Source organism: Felis catus, chromosome B1, assembly GCF_018350175.1.
Source record: "Felis catus isolate Fca126 chromosome B1, F.catus_Fca126_mat1.0, whole genome shotgun sequence".
Taxonomy (NCBI): domain Eukaryota; kingdom Metazoa; phylum Chordata; class Mammalia; order Carnivora; family Felidae; genus Felis; species Felis catus.
In genome coordinates this window covers 99523849-99541308 of record NC_058371.1, presented here as the reverse complement: position 1 = coordinate 99541308, position 17460 = coordinate 99523849, and the positions used below count along the sequence as shown (strand labels likewise).

Sequence of the window (17460 nt, the reverse complement as noted above, 5' to 3'; positions counted from 1 at the left end):
GCAACGAGGGGTGCCCCTGCTTCCAGCATCACCTTGACTCTTTAAAACCACAACGCCATAAAACCTTCAAAGGGCTCATACTTTTCTCCTTGGTTTTGTATAGTAAGGAAAACCCACTACCAAACAATATACAAAGTTTTGGTTTTTGTTTTTAATTTTTGATCAGTGTGTAAACCAGAATGCTTTTCAGTTTTCATGGTTAACAAAGGTAATAGAATTTGGCGAGGCATCCTGAGAATTCATCATTCTGGAATAGCTATAGACAGAAGTACTATCTGTAAAGAGAAACATTACTTCTAAAGTAAATGTTCAATCTTAAAATTATAGAATTACCTGTGAAAATGAATTACCATAGAATTACCATAGAAAATGAAAAATGAGGAAGAGAGCCTATCATCCTGGTGCTGATCTTGACAGAATTTTATTTGTAACTGTTTATGGGCCAGTGGGTACGATTCCTGGTGAGTTGCCTTGTATAGTACCACACATGTATCAGACTGTGCACATGCACACACTAGCACACAATTACTTATATAGCTAACATAATACAGTGTTTTCCAATTAACTTCATGGGCAAGTTTTGTGACAGAAATTTCATTCTCGTGAATACATTACATTAAGTATTTTGGTTTCAGGGAGTGCAATCTGAATCCATGTGGCTCTTGGATCCTTACCGAAATATAACGTGATTTCCAACTCTGCTCTGGTCCTGTATTCCATACACTCAGCAATTATGTTATATAGGAAGCCATAGGCTGAACTGTTAACATCTCTGGATCCAACAACAATGTATTGAAATGGAAGTAAATAAGAGCCGGTTATCTCATGAAAATGGCCTCATGTACCAGGTGAATGATATCTAGATAATTCTGTGGTTACAACTCCAGCGAGGTAATGATGCCAAAGCATATACAATATTGTTCATCATTTAAGATTCATCATATTTTGTAAAAAGCAACGTCTCTGTTCTCCTCATTCAGTGCAACTTCTCGAAAGTATGGCCGGAGCAGGAAGAAATGCTTTTAGTTCCCCTTAGAATCGAACCAAGGAAACAGTATGAGGTATATGTACCAACTTCTGAGACTTGTTTCCTGGGAGATCTAAAACATATTTATTTCAGAATATTAAAAATAAACTGCAGGCTAAAAACCATCTACAGATGAAACCAATGTGATTCAAGAACTCTGAGTGTGGAAAATGAAATCACAGTTCTGCAACCAGTGAGTGTAGGTCATCTATGTTGCTTACCAGAGGAAGCAGGTGTGGGAGGTGGTGGTTAGAATAAGGCCATTAGAATGTGCATTGGTGTGGTGCTGTAGGAAAGGAAACTATTTTCTGCTTGTTTCTCTAATTGGAAAAATTATTCTTCTGATGCACAGTTTCTCATCAGAGCATCTTGGAATAACACAGAAGCGGTTACTGAAGAAATGTAGAACCCTAAAATTAGAGAAAGATGAAAAACTTGAGGACCACACAAATAGAGAGAGAATAGTGAGTTCTGTGGTTATAAATATTTAGTGACAGGCATTTTGCAAATAAAATTAGAAGAAGCCACTTCCCACCCATCCTTAAGAATAGAATTAATAAAATCTGCTATTAATATACAGGACTGGAAAACTTGTAAAGCTTAAGAAAATGAAGAATTCTGCCCAGAGATTATTCACCTAGCAACACGAGAGAATGAGAGAGAGAGAAAGAGAGAGAGAGAAAAGAAGAAGAAGAAGAAGAAGAAGAAGAAGAAGAAGAAGAAGAAGAAGAAGAAAGAAGAGGAGGAGGAGGAGGAGGAGGAGGAAGATGGAGGGGGAGTGGGAGGAAGGGGGGAGGAAGAAGAAAGAAAGAGAAACAATCTTACTTGACTAAGGAGAAAATTATAAACAAGAAGCCCATGGCATATTATCTGAAATGTGTGGTATATAATTTTTCTTATACTAACTGTGTAATAAGATCTATGTAGTTCTCTTTTTACCGTGTGGAGCCTTTTTTAATGTGATGATCAGGGACCAGCCAATGTTTGGATGGTACACTCGGAAGGGACAACTAAAGAGAGTTCTATCAAGAAATTCTTTGTAGGGGCGCCTGGGTGGCGCAGTCGGTTAAGCGTCCGACTTCAGCCAGGTCATCATCTCGCGGTCCATGAGTTCGAGCCCCACGTCGGGCTCTGGGCTGATGGCTCGGAGCCTGGAGCCTGTTTCCGATTCTGTGTCTCCCTCTCTCTCTGCCCCTCCCCCGTTCATGCTCTGCCTCTCTCTGTCCCAAAAATAAATAAAAACGCTGAAAAAAAAAAAGAAATTCTTTGTAAAATGTGGTGAGGACCAGAGGAAACCAACACTACTACCAGTTGAATAGTTACCAGACACATTGAGTGGTTTGGGAGAGTGAGTACCCAGGAGGACATGTGGCTCTGGTTAGAGGATATTGGCTGGTGTCTGGCCAAGGGATAACAGGTAGGCAGCCAAAGGAATAAATATCTGACGTGTCTCTCTTCCTCTGATTGCTTACATGTGCCTCCTGTTGCCTAAACCCAACCAGAAGCCAAAGGGAAAGGGAATTTGGCTGATACACATTATAGAAGCTATAATGTCCAGTGCTAGAAGAGGGTAGAGAAGGTGGAGAGTAGGTCTGAAGGGGATAAAGGAGAATATAGGGCACACTTAGAAAACATTTTGTAGTTATCAAGTCTTAAATTAAGGCGAGGTGGGTGGGAGAAACCCGGTAGAGTCGAGTCCGGTTCCTGGAACACTTAAACCTAGTCATCAGCAACTTTCATGGAAAAATTGCTTTAACACGACTTACTTCTTCCTAGCTTTATTTCAACATTCAAGGGGCATTTGCTAGGCTCTGAAAAATCAGAATTCTGCCTTAGGTATTCTGGGAAAAAAACCTCCAGTTCTGAGATTTTTTTTTCTTTCACATTGATCAGTATACCAACAAATATTAATTAGGTTGTGTAAAAAGAGAAAAGATATGTTTGAGCCAAGAAAAGCCCTCATTCAGTCTGTCAGAGATTAAAAAAACAACAACAACAAACCATATCTTTGTATAATATTATAAAACAATCATCTCGGGGGCCCCACATATATCACACATCTATTTTTATGCAGAGTAATTAATCGTTTATTCTGCCCTAAAGAAAATTTACTTGGAAAGTACAATTTGCTCACTGTTCATATCTTTTTTGAAAGATAAAATGTGGCAAAAAGTTCTGTATGAAGAAGAGATACAAGTACCGCACTGTCTTGAAAAAATCCTTTCACTTTCGTCAAGACTCTTAACTATCTTCCTGGCATTTTTCAAAAGACACACAAAACTTCCTGAGAATTTATGTTTTGGTCCTTTACATCAATCTTACTATAGAACTTGACAGAGCATTTTACCAGTAACTTCAAAAAGTGAGAAATTTTAAGTCAAACGTGACTGATCCTTTTCTCCTTTTTTGTTCAAACCCTAGGCTCTCACGTTAATACAAGATGAGTCCCTGCGGATGAGACCATGATGCACTTACCTCTCTCTGATGATTCCTGGCTATTTGATAGAGAGTTCTTCTCAACTCTGATCAGAGAAACACATAGAACATGTTTCTGTGTTTCGTTGCTTTCTCAGCAGTTTCGCCCACCTCTCTACTTTCTAGGTCAGTCGAAGCAGGCTTGGTGTCTCTTTCCACTCGGCAGCAAGCAGTATTAGAGTCCTGAAAGTTTACAGAAGAAGGGGGAAAAGAGCAATCCTTTCCTGGAATTAATCACGTTTCAGGTGTTCCCATCCTATCCTCTAAAGATATCATTTCTTTGGTCTCCTCATGCACGGGACTATCTGAACAATATTCTCTAGATTTGGGCTGCTTTACTCGAAATGTGTACAGTTACATCAAACTGTGATCTTCTGTTAACTAAAAATTTGCTTGGATATCTGAATCGATGCCATATCAGAGTAAATGAAAGTAAAACGTGACCACCAGTTTGCTTCTTAGTCTAAACTCAGTTTCAAAATATCACTGTGGATTATGTATCAATATGTAGCTGCAGGAGAAAATAGTAATCCTAACAGTAAAAGCTGAAACTATTGGAGGTCCTTTTTTTTTTTTTTCTTTTTCTCCAGGATCTGAAAAGAATCACCTGTAATCTGTCTCCGCTTTCTCCACGTAGGGAAGTGAGGATGTTTCCAAGAGATGCGCTACCGATGGGGCCCAGAGCAATGCCTGGCAGTAGGGATTCCAAATCACGCAGGTTCTGCCAACCGCGTGACCTCGGAGGGGCACTCCAGGTGCAGCTATCACTGCTGAATTCTGGCAGTTTGCCCACACAATAGCTTAGAAAACACATGCTCTGGAGAGCAGAGCAAGGGCTACTTGGAAACAGCATCTTTTACTAAAAAGGCATACATCGATGTCACTAATGATTTTATTTATTTGGACAGGGTGACTAGAGGAGAATACACAAGGATGGGAACAAGCCATATCTATAGGGAAAGCTATCTCCCCTCCAGGCTTAGAAAGATGTGTAATGTGCAGGCAACCTATATGAGATGAGGAGAGAAAATTCATTAGCAAATTAATTCTGAGAATTTTTGTAAAGCGCTTATGACAGCCATTAAAGTCATCACTGTTTTTGTATGACAATATAGCTTTTATCCTCACTCAAGGTGTCTCAATTAATGGATAATATTGGGGGTCAAATCTCTTTTCCCTCTTTTAATCACTCTTCCACTAGTCTCAGTGCCATTCTGTTTACATATTTACAGAGAGAGCAAACACTTTAAAATGCAAATCAAGTTCTTAAGGCTTTAGAAGTGTAAGCAAGTTGAAGACAGTACTGGGGAATTTGAAGGGTAGTTTTGTTCATTTGGAATTTCTCACCTTCATCTGTCTGGCCTGATAAAACCAGTAAAAACATATTGTCTTTTTTTCCCTCAAAACCATGACGTCTGATTTTTCTTATAATTGTCATAAAGTGTGTGTTTAAGAGATAAATTGAGAAAGGAAATTATTCAATGTATCACAATGGCTACCAGAAATAAGCAAAGGATACAAGTTAAATGCTTAGTAAACTAAGATAAATTTTTGAGAACAGTTGTGTGTAATAATTTAAAATTTTAAGTAGAGAATCTGCAAATATAATTTTTTTTTCTAGTGTTATTGCACACATTTAGATTTGGGGAAACTTTTCCTTTTCCTTCCTTCCTTCCTTCCTTCCTTCCTTCCTTCCTTCCTTCCTTCCTTCCTTTTCTCTTTTTCCTTCTCCTTCTTTAGTGTAGCAAATGCTTTAATTTTTAAAATCTTTTATTCAACTCAAATGCTAATTTTAACGAAAATCATTTTTTAAATGTAATTTCGTATCTCAGTTTAGTACATCGCTCTGGAAACACATTTTTGACGTAGTGCTTCTTATTCTAGAAGCCTTAAACCTTCCTAAGGAGAATACAGGAGAATGCAACAGCCTCTGTTCTAAATGAGAAATCAGGGAAAACCCACACGAATACTATTACAGTGATAACTATAAAGATTTTATACTGATTGAAGTATTGGCTTTCTCTAAAGGGAATCTTATTTCGTCTGCAGAGCTCACCTTCTCTGGGTGAAACGTGTTGATTTACTTTTGTCTAGAATTTGTTTTAGCTTGCTTGCTTATTTCCCCACCCCCACCCCAACTCCATTCTTAGCACATATTTTGGATTACCTAGAAAAGATTTTATTAGGAAAATATCATGATTTAAAAAAAAAAACATTTTAATTAAGGCATAACTTGTATACAGTGAAGTGAGCAAATCTTAAGTTGCTTTATAAAGTGTTGCAACTGTGTAACTACCAGCCAGATCCATATACATAACATCGCCATCACCCCAGAAAGCTCCCTTGAGCCTCCTCAGAGTCAACACTCCTAGAAAATAACTACTCTTTGACCTCTGCCATCGGAAAGTTGTTTTTCTGCATTTGAATTTTGTACAAATGGAATCATACATATAGTCTATATTCTGTGTGTGGTATTATTTGCTTTGTATTATGTGATCTTTGAGAGTTTATTCCCTTTGCCAGTTTTTTAAAATGTAACTAAGCTTTAATATACTGTTTTAATCTTTTTGAAAGTATCCACTACAAGTCGTAAAACCACTACAAAAAAGACCATGTATTTTGCAATGACATTAGATGATCAATGACATTGATGCTGACTTTGTTTTGCAATTTGTTAATATAAAGAAAAGCTGCTTCAGACCTTCACATTTCATCTACTCACCCATGCCCCATGTCCATAAGCATCAACTATACCAAAGTCTGGAGAGATCACTTAAGGCTTCAGTTTGACACAGGTAAAATCATTACACATGCACAATTAGCTCAATATTATTTTGATCATGAATTTAGATAGTAAAAATTAGAACAGAACTTGGGTGGTTGTGATGGTTAATTTTATGGGTCAACTTGACCACGTATTTGGCCAAACATTCTGGGAATGTCTCTGAGGGTGTTCATGAACTGAGATTAACATTTGAATTGGTAGACTGAGTAAAGCAGATTGATTTTCCTGTGTGGCTAGGCCTCATCTAATCTCTTGAAGGCCTGAATAGAAGAAAAGGGCCAACCCTCCTGTGAGTAAGCGGGATATCTTCCTGCCTGACACCTTGAGCTGGGACATTGATCTTTGCCTGCCCTCAGAAGCATGGCTTTTCTTAAATCTGAAGCTTGCCAGCTTTTGGACCAGAACCACATCATTGACTCTGTTGGGTCTCCAACTTGCCTGTGGGAGATCTTGTGACTTCTCAGCCACCATAATCCTGTAATGAATAATTCCTTATAATGAGTCAATCTCAATCTATCTCTTCTCTCTGTCATTAGCTAACTAACTAGCTATCATCTATCATCTAACTACCTATCTAAAACACAGATTCTGTTGGTTCTGTTTCCCTGGAGAACCCTGATTAACAAAAATTTTGATACTGAAAGTGGTTCTAGAGGAAGAGGATTTTAAGGATGATGTTTCTAAATTGGTTCTGGGATTTCTGGGCTCTTTAATTTGATTAAACACGGCAATGACTTTCCTGTAGGAAAGAGAGCACTGGTAGTCAATGGCATGATCTGGCAATAGAGATATAAAAAAACATTAGAATTGGATACTCCTAACCAAGGACTTATGAGAAGCAAGGATCTGGGTGATTGTGTATATGATACTTTCAAACAGTTTTGGCAAACTAATGAATATAGTGAGGTTGTCTGGTTATTCCTAATGTTGCTACAAAATGAGGAAAGAAAAGGATGAGTTCATGAATTTGAGTTCCCAGCTAAGGCATCACATAAATGATCTGAAGGCTTCTGTGTGTGCCTTGAAGGAGATCCTTATCTCCTGTAGCAGCAGGACTGAGATGATTGAATAAAAAAGAAAAATCCGGAAACATCCTGTGACTCAATGAATTACAACATATATTCAGTTCCTAGCTTTGTAGGGTATCTACTGTTTGAGTGAAGAGATTAACTGGAAAGGAATGGTATCTTGAAAGTTGAAATGGAAACATATGGGAAGACCTTGATGAAGCTGGCAACATTGAACCTCTAAATTCTAATGAGTTTTCTTTGCCAGTGAAAGAGGTGCCTCTCAAAGGGGCACATGCACGCCAAAGTTTATAGTAACACTAGCAATAATAGTCAAACTATGGAAAGAGCCCAAATGTCTATTGACTGATGAATGGATAAAGAAGACGTTATACACATATATAATGGAATAGTACTCAGCCATCAAAAAGAATGAAATCTTGCCATTTGCAACAATGTGGATGGAGCTAGAATGTATGCAAAGCAAACTAAATCAGTTAGAGAAAGACAAATACCAGATGATTTCACTTATGTGTGGAAATTCAGAGACAAACAGATGAACATAGGGGAAGGGAAAAAAAGAGAGAAGGGAAGCAAACCATGAGAACAAACTGAAGGTTGATGGAGGCAGGTGGGTGGGGAATGGGCTAAATGGGTGATGGGTATTAAGGAGGGCACTTGTTGGGGTGCCTGGGTAGCTCAGTTGATTAAGTGTCCAACTTAGGCTCAGGTCATGATCTCACAGTTCATGAGTTCAAGACCCACGTGGGGCTCTGTGCTGACAGCTCAGAGCCTGGAGCCTGCTTCAGATTCTGTGTCTCCCTCTCTCTCTCTGCCCCTCCTCCATTCATGCTCTATCTCTGTCTGTCTCTCAAAAATAAATAAATGTTAAAAAAATAAAGAAAACAGAGGGCAGTTTTTTTTATATATATGAAATTTATTGACAAATTGGTTTCCATACAACAACCAGTGCTCATCCCAAAAGGCAGAGGGCAGTTGTTTTGATGAGCTCTGACTGTTCTATGTATGTGATGAATCACTAAATTCTACTCTTGAAACCCGTATTGCACTGGACGTTAGCTAGAATTTAAATGAAAATTTGAAAAAAAAAAAGAAAAGGAAGAGGCATCTCTACGACCTTTCTGAAGGTATTAACCCTGCATTGTTTGAAGAAATTGTAATGGTCTCCCTTGAGGCAGTCGCCATGCAAAACAATGCTGGGTTTCTTCAGGACCTACCCTCACCACACCTCTTTGCTTCTCGATGTTTCTCTGGAGAACCCTGACTAATAGAGAGGTTGAAATTATTTGGGAAACTGCTTAAAATATTCTCAGCTTTTCTTTAGATTGGCTGATATGTGCTATAAGCTTCAATATCAAAACAATTTCCTGAACAATGTTAACAAAAAAAATTACAAGTTGGACTAGAGAAAAAATTACTTTTCAACGGGAAGGGTGCCCAATTATGACTAGATATAGAGCAAGTTAGGAAGACAGAATGGGTCAGAATTGAAACATATATTGTGTTCTTCCAAGAAGCATCTATTAAGGAGAGTTGAAAATACAGCCATCCATAGTCAAGCTGGAGGCAAGGTGAACTGAAATGCATTTGAACTGAATAAAGAATTACTTTGAAAAAGAAAGGTATTATGTAATGGAAATAGATACTGCTTTTTAAAGAAGAAATTTCCACATTTGGAAAATTCTTAGAAAAAAAGGTACTAAAATAAACTCAAAAGAGCTATTCAGTAGAGAAGATATTAATTGGACGATATTAATTGGAAGATAGAAATTGGATGATATTAATTGGAAGATAGAAATGGATATTGAATTGGACGATGTCCAATAATTTAATGGATATTATTTTTCTATTAAAAGATTAGTATCCTGGTAATAGTGTGAAAACAAAACAAAACTAACAAAACTACATTTGACAAGTTAGAGGTTAGTGTGAATTAGGAAAAGTCTTAGAGAGTTTTAAAAAGTAGAAAAATTTCAAGGTTTAATCTTAAATCAAGGTAAAATTAAATTACTTAATACATGACACTAATACATGACACTAATCAGGATGGATGTTGGCTATGACTAGGGCAACGTTTCATAGGTTCCCTGCTCTGCTGGGCAATAATCCTTGAGTTATTCAGGGTCATATATGGAAAGTCCTGGAGGAGAAACAGTATTGAAAGGGGGCAGGGGAACATGGGGCCTCCAAGCAACCAGAATGAAAGTACTTAAATATTTTAACAAGTGTTTTGGCCTTATCTGTGCAGAGTGGTTGAATGTCAGCTGTACCTTAACTTCACTGTTTGCATAATCCTTGCTGGTATTCTTTTTTAGTCATTAGATAAGGAGGAATCTCTAAAGTTGAAACATTCGTTTGCTTTTGAACACCAAAGTCCTTGAACTGGTTTATTTACTGAGATTGAATAAAACCATCCTCTATTACCAGGTGTGTTCTTTTTAAGTCTTTTCGCCTTTTTTTTTTCTACATAGTATAAAGAAAAACTTTAGCTCTATTTTGAAACATTTGTTTCTTTGTTAGACATGTTTTGTAACTAATTTGAATATATTCATTAAGTCATTCATCCATAGATGCATTTGTTCCTGCAACTCTTCATGCGTGCATTCAACAGATTTTGAAAAAGCATGAATGTCTCTTCAGTTTTGCTTTTTTAAAAGAATATTTAGATATTCAATTTAGAATATATTTAGAAAAATATTTAGACTATTTTATGTTTAAAATATTTCTCCAATTATAAAATTAGTATTTTCTCCAAGTGGAAAATATATGGCTAATACAGAAAGGTTTTAAGAAAATAAAAACAAATACTCTGGCTCACACTTGATAATACTACTTGGTGGACTTCGATGTTCTTAGAAACAGATCTGTAATTCAAATTGAGTATAAAGTTTTAACTTAATATTTTGACATAAACATGTCATGTGACATTAAAAACAGTGAAAGCATTTTAATATCTCATAATATTTCATAGAATGAATGTTTTATCATTCCCCTAGCAGTTCCCATAAGGCTGAACATATAAGTGATTACAAACAGTACTATGATGAATGAATATATTTATGCATACATATGCACATGAATTTGAGTATTTACTTAAAAAATATTTTACGGGCATCTGGATGGCTCAGTCGGCTGAACGTCAAGACTTCGGCTCAGACCATGATCACACAGTTCATGGGTTCCAGCCCCGTGTCGGGCTCTGTGCTGACAACTCAGAGCCTGGAACTTGATTCGGAGTCTGTGTCTCCCTCTCTCTCTGCTCCCCCCGCCCCACCTTTCTCTCAAAAATAAATAAACATTAAATAAAGTTTAAAAAAAGAATATTTTAAATTAGATTTAATAATGAAACATGATGACAAATTTAAGAGTCTTGACACATATTACAAAATTTATCTCCAGAAAAGTTACATTAATTCCTATTACCACCCGGTAGGTGATGACTACACTTAGTTTAACTCAGTCTCTACAGCCATATTGCATATTATTATCAATAAAACTAAAAAATAGCTTTTTTATTTTTTTTGTTATGTGATGACAATTTTTAATCCTAATTGCTTATAAAGAAAGGTGATTTGTGGTGCAATGTTTTAATTCTCTCGTTTTACTATTTTGTTTGCATTCTTATTTTACAAAACAGCTCATTCCCCAGTTCTTTCTAAGTGTTAAATACTGTGATTGGTTTTCAGTTTTCCCCAACAGACCTAAGTCCTTTCTAGGCAAGGCTGTTTTGTAATCTTTCTACTCAAAGATTAGAGGTACTCTATTTGCTTTAAAGTTTATTAGTACTTATTTATTTTTGAGAGAGACAGTGTGTGAGTGGGAAAGGGGCAGGGAGAGAGACACAGAATCCAAAGCAGATTCCAAAGCAGAATCCGCTGCAGGCTCTGAAGTGTCAGCACAGAGCCCAAGGGGGGGGACCTGAATCCATGGAGTGATCACCACCTGAGCCAAAGTTGGACGCTTAATAAACTAAGCCACCCAGGCGCTCCAATATATTTGTGTTAAAGGTTGAATCAATCAATGAATGAATTTGATGGAATACGTTGCTAATAATTAGATAACAAGGTATTACCTGTCATCTGCTTTTTTGTAGTGTAATATTCCTTCAAATCTTGAAACAGTAAGAGAAAGCTGAGCTACTTTAGCTAGTTCTCCTAGGATATTTTAAGACAAAAAACATGCAGTATTTATTTACTACTGCTCTTGAAGATTTAAGCACAATGTCATGGGCGGGGGGGGGGAAGATGTACAGAAACTGATTCACAAAGTCTATACAGGACCATAAGAACAATATTTGCATTCCAAAAACTCTGGAGTAGTAGTTTCAAAAATATTATATTGTCAGTGTAGTGTGCATGTTTTTTATCATATTACTTCAGGATACATTGGTTCAGATTAGACGGCAACTGACTGCTTTCTTTATGCTTTTGGGAAACAACAGCAACCCAAGCTGAAACAGAACAAAACAAAAAAGAATAGAGATTGTATCATCTTTGATTTCTACTTTGTGTTCTAACTCTTTTTCTCAATCTTGGCAGTTTTCCTCTCCTTTGTCCTGGGTATATTTAGATTGTAAATAATACTTTTTGAACTGGAACCTCCTGTGTGGTAATGGATTTTCTGGCTCACTCAGAATTTCTTAAAATTTTGACTACCACTAAAACATACAGAGCACATTTTGATAGACTCTATTGTGACACATGAAGGGATATCATTAGCCAATTTGCCTGTAAGTTGCAGTGCTTAGGTACTTGTTATGGGGCTAAAATAATAATTTTTGAAAAACGTTACAATGACACATATATTGAGCATATGTCAAACATGTATTTCACAAATCAGAGAAGGAAGCAGTGAGACAACAAGGGTGCTTCAAAAGAAGGTACACAGGACTAAAATATACAGTCAGTAAAAGGAAAAGGCATCTATCATAGGTTCAGAACTCACTAATGGCCTAAAGGCCACAAAACCATAATCTTTTTTTTTCTTATGGTGTAGAAAACATCTGCATCTCTACTTGTCAACATTTGTTTGCAATTTATCACTCTTCTACGAATGTAAATCCAACTTTACAAAATTGGACTCCAAGTAAATAGTAAGTTGTACAAAGTTACATATTCTTAGAGCATCTGATGGGGTTGTTAGGTGGGGCTGTTAGAGACTGTTCTTGTAAGATATTGAAAAATCACACAGAATCTTTTTCATTATTTCCAAGTTTTCAATATTTTTAATAACATAGGAATTAAATGGACACATACACAATATGAAAATGATCTTGTTCTCATCTTTGACATAAAAGGTGTTTGATATTTTATTCAAAGTTTTGAATCTAAGAGAGGAATACAGCCGATAAAAAAAATGTTCAGACTCTATAAAATTATTTCTCTCTCTAATCTGATAAATATTTTCCAATGGCTTATTAGGAGTCATTATCCAAAAGGATAAAATAGAGATGTGATAGAACATTTGAAAAATTTTAATTTTATTTTGTTTTAAAATCATAAAATATTTTTATATACTATAATATCTTTTATTACATGATGTACTAGAAAAATAACAAAATTATATTACTACATAATATAATAGAAAAATAACAAGACCTAAATATATAGTATAATCTAATTTATAGAATAGAATTGCTAGTATGGTTAAAATTCCTTGTGTATTTCTTTCCAAATAAAACCAGCTCTCATCTTCAGTTAACTATGAACTTGAATTTTGTGTTTTATAATGCCTTGATTTTCTTTATAGCATTAATGAAGTGTTAGAATGCATATATATGAGTTATATAAAATATGAATAATATATAACATAAATAAATATAACATATATACATTTTCCCAATATGACATGCTTTGGACATAGTATAAATGCTATCATACCATAGATATTATTCTGACATGATTCTTTTCATTCAAATTTAACTTTTTTTTAAATGTTTAATTATTTTTGAGAGAGAGAGAGAGCATGAGCGAAGGAAGGGCAGAGAGAAAGAGGGAAACACAGAATCTGAAACAAGCTCCAGGCTCTGAACTGAGCACAGAGCCTGACACAGGGCTCGAACTCATGAGCCATTAGATCATGACCTGAGCAGAAGCCGGATGCTTAACTGAGCAAGCCAGGTGCCCCTCAAAGGTGTCTTTTTAAGATGAACCGTGTTAAACTGTTTAGCTCATGTTAATTCTTTTTCATTTGGATTTTTGCTAATTTTTAGCTATAACAAACAAAGAAGCCACAGTCATATGCCTATCTTCTTGTACAGTTCTTTGAAAACATACATTCTAGTAGATACATGGGGACCAAGGTTTCATGTATCTTGAATGTTGTTAGATAATTTCCAGTTTTTTTCCAAAGGCTTATACCAACTTACACATCCATCAGTATCGTATAGGGAATCCTCTTGCACCACAGTCTCAACACTAGTCTATTGTCAATTTTTAACCTTGTCAAATTGGTGGGTAGAGAATCAGAACTTCGTTTTAAATTTCTGTTTCTCCAAATATGAAGGTTGTATATATATATTTATGCATTTGCTTTCACTTATGTTTCATCTTTTGTTGAAGAGTTTTTTTATGTTTTTTTTTTTTAATGTTTATTTATTTATTTTGAGAGACAGAGACAAAGCATGAGCAGGGGAGGAGCAGAGAGAGAGAGAGAGAGAGAGAGAGAGAGAGAGAGAGACAGAATCCGAAACAGGCTCCAGGCTCTGAGCGCTCAGCACATAGCCCGACACAGGGCTCGAACTCACAAACCATGAGATCATGACCTGAGCCGAAGCCGGACGCTCAACCGACTGAGCCACCCAGGTGCCCCTACTGAAGATTTTTTTTACTTTCTTTTTTTTAATATTTATTTTTTTTATTTTGACAGAGACAGAGAACGCCAGTGGAAGAATGACAGAGAGAGAGACACACACACAGAATCCGAAGCAGGCTCCAGGCTCTGAGCTGTCAGCACAGAGCCAGACACACGCTCAAACCCAGGAACTGCAAGATCATGACCCGAAGTGAAGTCAGATACACAACCAACTAAGCCCCCCAGGCCCCCCAGTTTTTTTGACTTTTTTTGGACTTTTTTGGTTATTTCCTCATTTTTCTATTTTTTTAACTTTTTTCAAAACAAGTTTTTATTTATTAATTTTGAGAGAGAGAGAGAGAGAGAGAGAGAGAGAGAGTGGGGGAAGGACAGAGAGAGAGGAAGAGAGGAAATCCCAAGCAGGCTTAGCTTGGTGCAGAGCCTGATGTGGGGCTTGATCCCATGACCAGGAGATCACGACCTGATCCGATATCAAGAGTTGGACACTTAACTGACTGACCAACCCAGGTTTCCTTCTATTTTTTTAAACTTTTTAATTATTTAATGGTAGGAGTTCTGGATGTTGTCTGCTACTATTTTTTGTTGGTGGTGGTTATATGTGTCTTTACACAGAAATAGTGTCTTTATACTATCTCTTCAATAACATCATTCGATGATCAGAAACATTCTATTTTAAAACAATTTCAAACTTACAGAAAAGTTACAAGGATAACACAATACACTCTCCACATTTATCTGATTTTTCCTTAGCACTATCTATATAAATACACATGTTATTATTCATATTATTCTTGCTGAAACATTTGCAGTTGCAAAGCTATATAATGTACTATCTCTGGGGAATCATCATTCACATAAGTCACAGTGAAAATGGTGCTTTTTCTAAATGTGAAGTTCAGTGTTGCTGAGTATGATAAATTTCCTTCCCATGTAAGGCTCTTGTCTAGATTAGTAACTGCTTATTCTGGTAAACAGAAAAACATGATCTGATGCAATGCCAGCATGTAACCCAATGGGACAGCCTGATTCTTACTGAAATGAAATCAGCTAAAAATGAACAGCATGGTTATCATACAGCTAGCATATTTTGCTCCCACGAGCTGAAAATTAAATATTCCAACAGTTTTTGTCTTGGAAGAATTATATCTGAGCTCTGCTACATGAACACCGTAGGGATATTTCATTTCAAGTTCCTACCTCTTTATTCTCCTGCCTACTTTCCACATAAATGTGTTCCTGATAGCCTCTTCTGGTTACTAGGAAACCCCAGGAAGCACATAAAGCTATTTGGGAAATGTGGCTGTTGTTTTATTCTTAGAGGTACCATAGTTCAATGTTAGCATGTTGTCCCCAGAGCTGAATGATGAACTTCTTCAGAGTATAACTGACTAAAGTAGTTTATAACCTCATAAAGATCTATTATTGAAGGTTTGCTTGCATTTTGTCTTTCAATTGATTTTTCCTCTTCCTGTTTGCAATGAAAAATTATCTCATATTCCTTTGATACCAAATTATTACGTATCTGTGGAAGCTTTATCTACACCAAGTAGGATAGAATGAACAACTAGAGAAAATTGGCGTCTGTTTCATTAATTTCTGCTTGCAGCAATGTCTGTGGACACTAATTCTTAAAAGCTATTCTAAGTCTCTTTTGGTCCTCCTATTGTTATGGAGAATTTAAGTCTAAATCTTTAATTTCTTATCAAGAAAAAAAAATAAATGACAAAGGTATCTAAATCATGAAAGCAATATTAGAAAGAAAAATGTTTCAAAATTATTGCTTATTTATATAGGTGGTAATCTCTGTAGTAATGGTTATCCCTGGTGATAACCATTCATGGTGAAAAGAAATCCTTTTAGAGGAAACCAGAATTTGTTAAGTTGGATCATGGACAGAGAAATTCTGTCTATAGACTGTGTTCTCTAAGTTCTGTTTCAAGGAAATGCTAACAGTTCAGGAGAGTTAAGGAGATCTCATTGAAATAGGCCAAAGTTAAAGAGAATGAAGTCTTGAAAGTCACATTATCAATTTGCACATCACTCTTTAATTAGAAGTCAAAGACCTAAATTTTAATAAAATCTGCTCCTCATCTCAGATGTCTGCAAATAATTGAAACTTATTCCCCTTGAGGCTTACACATTGGTGATAGAAAAACACTACTAGATTACCAAGGAGAAAATATACCAAGCGATTCCAGTCTTGTGCTTACAGTCGAGAGGTCTACAGACAAATAGAAAACTTATCATCAGTGTCAGGTTTGGAAGGTCTGGCTTTATCATATTCAGGAAACCAGCAATTTCCTTATACTTCAAAAATAGGTAAAGATCCTTTATGTTGTCTTCTGAAAGGTTATCAGTGCTATTAATTCTTCACTGTGTCAGAAAAAGTCAATCAGTTGAAATGTAGTTGGTAATAAGGAGAGAAGGGCTCCAGGGGAAATATAAAATTAATTTCACCCTTTCTCACCTTGTTGCTATCATAAGTAGATCCTACTGCTTGCTGCCAGAGAAAAGAATGGGCTGTCTGGTAGCTACTTACATGTCAGAAAAGCATTAAAACAGAGACCACATCACTCAGCAGTATTGTTAGAGATGGAAGCACAGAAGGGGCAGGTTGAAGAGAGATAACTTTTATGTTTTTTGGTCGGATAGTTTGTTTTTGTAATAAGTGCATATAGAAAATGTACTTCAGGGGCACCTGGGTGGCTCAGTCAGTTGAGTGTCTGATTTTAGCTCAGGTCATGACCTCACAGTAGTTCCTGAGTCGAGCCCCACATCAGGCTCACTGCTGCCAGCAGAATACAATTTGAACCCTCTGTTTCCCTCTGTGCGGCTCTCTGCCATTCATGCTTTCTCTCTTAAAAATGAATAAACATTTAAAACAAGAAGAAGAAAATGTTCTTCATTGAAAGCTTTTTTCTTCTTTAAAATGTAATAAACATTTTTAAAAGTTTATTTATTTTGAGAGAGACAGAAACAGCACAAGTAGGGGAGGGGTAGAGAGAGAGGGAGAGGGAGAGTACCAAGCAGGTTCCACACTGCCAGTGCAGAGCCCGATGCAGGTCTTGAACCCACAAATCCATGAAATCATGACCTGGGCTGAAACCAAGAGTCAGTTGTTTAACCCACTGAACCACCCAGGTGCCCCTGCAATAAACAACATTTTTAATTATAATAAGATTTTCTTTTGGAAAAGCCTGAATTATTATCTTTATAGCTCATTTTTATTAATATCACATATCTCCTCCAAACAGCAAAAAAAATTCTTCACAAAAATGCCTTCCTTAAGCCCAGTAAATTACAGTAGAAAATCTTTTAATTGTTTAATTAAT

At 36.4% G+C, this 17460-nt stretch overlaps 1 long non-coding RNA gene across 3 annotated transcripts in view; it reads right to left on the bottom strand.

Moving 5' to 3' along the window:
• The window catches only part of LOC123384950, a 112157-nt gene that overhangs the window by 6892 nt on the left and 87805 nt on the right, over positions 1-17460 (bottom strand). Inside the window, exons 1-3 of one of the 3 annotated variants that reach the window (XR_006596782.1) lie at positions 4110-4224; positions 3503-3685; positions 1249-1437 (exon numbers count right to left, since the gene is read on the bottom strand). This is a non-coding gene — a long non-coding RNA (uncharacterized LOC123384950). Of the gene's footprint in view, positions 1-1248; positions 1438-3502; positions 3985-4109; positions 4225-17460 lie in introns of those variants that run through there. The other 2 variants (XR_006596781.1, XR_006596780.1) reach the window with 2 other exon arrangements.